Source organism: Moschus berezovskii, chromosome 22 (assembly GCF_049115385.1).
Source record: "Moschus berezovskii isolate FMDL1 chromosome 22, NW_MosBer_1.0, whole genome shotgun sequence".
Classification (NCBI taxonomy): domain Eukaryota; kingdom Metazoa; phylum Chordata; class Mammalia; order Artiodactyla; family Moschidae; genus Moschus; species Moschus berezovskii.
The window spans coordinates 44985441-44991440 of NC_142481.1; positions in this window are offsets into that span (position 1 = coordinate 44985441).

Genomic DNA, 6000 nt, shown 5'->3' on the forward strand with positions numbered 1-6000 from the left:
TTGATAGTCGTCTAGAGTTACAGGTATACTGGCAGATGGAAGAATGGTCAAGGCAACACATTGTCAGAAGGAGTCGCTGGTTCTCCTTCCTTTCCTTTTTGGTTAATATCTCTTGGATTGATGTTTTTTCACTAGTGGATAGTTTGGCCACACTTAAAGCTTCCTCAGCTGTTTTCAGAATTTGGGAGATTCTTGGTTTCTTTAAATTCTACTTTCATACAACATTTTTTAAAAAGCACTTGTCAGTCTTTTTGTTCAGCTTTCCATTTTTAAATTTCAAAATCATCTTCAAGGAGTCTTGGCTGCTGCAGGGGCTTCCCAGTGTTGTCATAAATTTTTTAATTTGTCTCTAGAGCTAAGTGAAATGAAGGGTCAAAATGAACATTTTCCTTAATAACTTTGGCTGCACTCAATAGTGATATTTTTTTTTGTTTTACAACTTTGTAAAACTTCTTTCAGGGATTACTATCTGCAATCTATTTTTGCCTTTAAATTTTTTAAATGCATTTAAATCCAATACTGCTTACTTTATATATTCAGCAATATTTCTCACACTTTTATTGCATATTGACTTTGCATTTAAGTAGTTTCCACAAAGAAAAACAAAATTTCCAACAGTAACAAGGGCATGAACAATTTCTTTTATTAGCTGTTCCTGAAAACAACCTTCAGGTTTTAAATGTTATCTTAAGATTGGAATGAGAAATAAAGAGGTGAGAAATTGCTGCATAAATCATTTCTAAGTTCAACGTTCCATTCATCAGAGGCATGCCTGGAGCCCTTGCCCTGTACGTGTCCCTCACTGCTGGATGGTGCTGGGACTTCAGTTGGGCAAATCTTTGTCGGAAAGTACTGAGTCCTTCATTTAGCTATTTTTTGTTTCAAGCAGCCAAGTCACTGTTGTAAAAAAAAGCAACTCACAATGGAAGTTACTTAGGGTATCCTGCAATGCCTGGGGAGACCTGCAACAGCCTTCCTGGGCTTCCTGTTGGTGACAACCAATTTACATAGGGGTCAGGTCTAGGGCTAAAGGGCTTTCTCGGAGAGGACAAGGATCCAGTTTAGGGCATACTCAGCCTATTAACAGGCTAAGAGGGTGGTGGCAGATGCCAAATTCTCAGGAAGGAACTCTCTCTCTCCTCCTCCTCCTCCCTACTCAGAATTCAAATGTCCTTCCTATTTTGAAAGAACATCCCTTGTTCCTGGATTCTGGCCTTTACTTCAGAGGACTCCAATGTTCTGTTGATTCTACAAGCTACCAACATTCTTTCCTTCCATGCCTTTTCTGCTTAGGTTTGCCATCACCTACTTCCATTGTATGAAATCAGAACCCAGACTGAATGGAACCCTGAAAATATAAATCCCCCTAAAGGAAAGGTAAGTCTGATGTTATGAGCCAGACATGGCGACTGAGCCTGAGAGTGGGAGAGGAATAACGGTTCTTGCCCTGCTGGCTCTTAATCAAGCCTCTCCTCCTCCCGAGCCAGTGATCGTGGCAACAGCAGCTGAGACACCCTGGGGCTCATGCATCTCTGCTATGAGTCCTCTGACTCGGTCCAGGGTCCCACCCCCTACCCACTTCCTGTGGAACGTAAGCCTGGCAGCTCACCGGACGGCAGCCTAAGGGTCTCCAGGGAAGGGGGCCCAGACCAGCACCCAATAGCGGCCTGAAAACACAAGATACCATTAAGGCACCACTTGAGCCTCACAGGGAGAGTGTGGCTTCATGGAGGGCCTGGGAGAAGTGGTGGCCCAGAGGCCACAGCACAAGATTGAGCTACTTGGCGGTGTGAGATGATGCTTAACAAGAGAGGCTCTGAAGACAGCCTTCATGGCATCTAATATCAGCACTGCCACTTCCCAGCTCTCTTGAACAAGTTACTTCCCATCTCTGTGTCTCCATTTCCTCACATGTAAGATGGGATGATATTAGGTATACCTCCTTCAGGGGAATTTCCTAGTGGCTCAGACGGTAAAGAATCCTCCCACAATGTAGGTGACCCAGGTTCGATCCCTGGGTCGAAAAGATCCCCCAGAGGAAGAAATAGCAACCCACTCCAGTATTCTTGCCTGGAGAATCCCATGGACAGAGGAGCCTGGTGGGCTACAGCCCATGGGATCACAAAGAGTCGGACATGACTGAGTAACTAACACACACATACCTACTACAAAGGGTTGTTGTGTGGATTAAATCAGCTAATTCTTGCACAGTGCTTGTACTACATACCTAGCAACTACTCAATAAATGTTGTCATTATGATTGGTTGACAAATGCACTTTCAGGATTTATAGTTCTATGGAGGAAGGTGGGAAGGGAGGAACTATATAATCAGGAAGAGTCCAGTAAAATGGGTTGCTGCTGCTGCTGCTAAGTCACTTCAGTCGTGTCCGACTCTGTGTGACCCCATAGATGGAAGCCCACCAGGCTCCCCCGTCCCTGGGATTCTCCAAGCAAGAACACTGGAGTGGGTTGCCATTTCCTTCTCCAATGTGTGAAAGTGAAAAGTGAAAGTGAAGTCGCTCAGTCGTGTCCGACCCTTAGCGACCCCACGGACTGCAGCCCACCAGGCAGTAAAATGGGTTAGGGTGACCTTATTTGAAGCCACAGGCTGGTGAAGCTTAAGGACACCTGAAAACTCAGTGGCTGGTTGCAAGCCCTAATGGAGTCTAGGGCAAACAGAACTCTCACATACTAGGATGGGAGCATAAACTGTTTGGCAGCATCTACCTAGAGCTAAACACTTGCCTCTCTGCTGCTGCTAAGTCACTTCAGTCGTGTCTGACTCTGTGTGACCCCATAGGTGGCAGCCCACCAGGCTCCCCTGTCCCTGGGATTCTCCAGGCAAGAACACTGGAGTGGGTTGCCATTTCCTTCTCCAATGCAGGAAAGTGAAAAGTGAAAGTGAAGTCACTTAGTCATGTCTGACTCTTAGTGACCCCATGGACTGCAGCCTACCAGGTTCCTCCGTCCATGGGATTTTCCAGGCAAGAGTACTGGAGTGGGGTGCCATCGCCTTCTCCGACTTGCCTCTCTAGGAACCATCTATTCCACACCTACATGTATACCCAATAGAAATTCATGCATGCGACCACCTGAAGATCCATATAAGAAAGTTATAGAAGGATTATGCACAATTGCCCAGAAGAGGGAAATTACCTAAATGCCCAGAAACAGTAGACTGGGTGGATATATATGGATATGCATACATACATATATATATATATCACAGTTGAATTTATTTATTCAATTATTTATTTAATTTATTTATATGAGACTATGTGTGTATATATATTGTTGTTGTTAGTTGCTAAGTCATGTCCAACTCTTTGTGACCCCGTGGACTGTAACCTGCTAGGCTTCTCTGTCATGGGATTGTCCAAACATGAACACTGGAGAAGGTTGCCATTTCCTCATCCAGGGGATCTTCCCAACCCAGAGATCAAACCCACATCTCCTGCATGTCCTGCATTGGCACATGGATTCTTTACCACTGAGCCAACAGGAAAGCTATGTAAGTGAAGAAATACATATATATATATATGTATACTTCTTCAGCAATGAAAATAAGCAAATAAAACTACACCTAACCAACAGTATGGATGAATCTCAAACATAGTGTTGAGTAAAAGACCAAGCTCAAAAGAATATTCCCTGAAAATTCCATTTATAGCAAGTTCAAGTTCACAACCAAGCAAAACTAATTCATGCTGTTAGAAGCCAGGAGAGTGGGAGGTATCTGGGAGGGGACATGAAAGAGGTTTCTGGGGTGCTGGTGAAGTTCTGTTTCTTGCTCTCGGTCCTCACTTTGTGAAAATTTATCATACTCTGATGATTCATGCATTTTCCCCTAGATATACTACATGTCAATAAAAATATACTTTTTTAAATGTCTGGAAAACATCGTTTGTATTAGTTCACGTTCAAGTGACTTATTTGCTTCCTCTCACTAAATGCCAGGCACAGCTCTAAGCACAGAGGGCATCCAGGGTGGCCCAGACACAGGCCTCACTCCTCAACACGCACACGTGGTTGAGCCTCCACCCTTTCTGGTCCAACTCCTTCCCTCGTCGCAGGCGGCTCTCAGGTTGCTGATTCCACAGAAGAATTTTCCACCCTGGGTTTCAGTGTCAGGACTGCCGGCGCAGGCTCCTTAGATGGAGGTGCCCGCACCTCCACGGGGCATCTTGGAGCCAAATGTGCCATCAACTCCTACCCCTTCTTGCGCAGCACCTTCCTACCTCCGATTTACAGTGTGCCAGGCACTGTGCTAAGCACTTAACATGGAGCAGCCCCTGCTTGGGCTTCCCGGACCTGCCCCAGCTGGTTACAGATGCGCCCTGCTTCTCACAGAGCCCCAGGGAGAGGGATTAGAGTGGAATTCGACTTGGCGTTAAGCAGATGTTATCTCATGCGCTGCCTCTCTCTGTCCCAGCCCTGTGATCTTGGGCAAGTCCCTCCACCCACCTGAGCTTTACAGTCCTCATCTGAAAAAGCAGATTCCACTGGTACCTACTTCACAGGGTCGTTGGGATACCAAGAGGGCTAACACTCGTATAATGCTTCGCACAGCACCTGGCACACAATAGATGGCAGTGACAATGGTTCAAATGTCCCAGGTACCCAACTTAAACTTTATAAGGAAAGGTCTCAACCAACAGATGTCAACAAGCCAAACCTCACAGTGAAAGAAAGCCACAGTCAGAGAGTGAGGGCAAGAGAGGCAGCCCGAGGATGATGGCAGAGGCATGGGTCCCCTTGGCTCCTCCTTGTCCTCTGGATCAGTGACTTGGAGAACCCCGCTAGGAGGACATGGAGAGACAGGAATTCATCTGCTGATAGGAGAATAGGCTGTGCGGCCAATCTGAGAGCAAGTGGAGGGGTTCAGCAACGCTGGGTCTACTTAGGACCTGGCTCGGGGGCCTGTGAACTTGCAGGCCAAATCTGGCCAGGCCCTGTTTTTGTAAATAAAGGTTTGTTAGAATATAGCCATGCACATTCATTTACATATGGTCTGTGGCTGCTTTAATGCTACAATGAAAGAGCTGGGTAATTGCAACAGAAGCTGTATGGATCACATCTACTGTCTTCCTTTCCACGGAAAGTCAGCCAACCCTGACGTAGGACCCAGTGACCTCACATCAAGAAGAAATCCTCCCACCGATCCACAAGGGATGCTCACTGGTGCACTGCCCAGTAGGTGTCCATTTCCAGGGAATCTAAAAGCAAAATGTAGGTGATACACAATATAGAATATAATTAAAAGCAAAAAACAGCAGTATGGGTAGTTCTCAATATTGGGCTGAGTAATAATGAACCAAAAAATAAAGGAATAATGAAAATAGCTAACCCTTGTTAAGCATTTGGGCTTCCCTGGTGGCTCGGATGGTAAAGAGTCCACCTGCAATGCAGGGGACCCAGGTTCAATCCCTGGGTTGGGAAGATCCCCTGGAGAAGGAAATGGCTTCCCACTCCAGTAGTCTTGCCTGGAGAACTCCATGGACAGAGGAGCCTGATGGGCTACAGTCCACAGGGTCACAAAGAGTTGGACGTGACAGTGATTAAGCACGTGCCAGGCAGCTCTGTGATGCAGGAACAAGTAGACCATCCCATTTCACAGACAGAGACACTGAGCCTCCAAATGGCTTAGTAACCACTAGCCAGTAACTAAGCCGGGGTTTTGAACTCAGGCAGTTTGAGCGTGGAGCCTGTACTCTTGACTGCTACACTGTACAGAACATAACGCTTCTCTCTATTCTAAAATTTCATGCACCAAAAAGGTAAATTTTATGATATGTGTATTTTGGGGAAAAAAAAAAAGGAAGTGAAAGTGTTAGTTGCTCAGTCATGTCCAACTCTTTGTGGCCTATGGACTTGGTGGCTCCTCTGTCCATGGAATTCTCCAGGCAAAAATACTGCAGTGGGTAGCCAATCTCTTCTCCAGAGGATCTTCCCGACCCAGGGATCAAACCCAGGTCCCCCACATTGCAAGGTATCTTAGC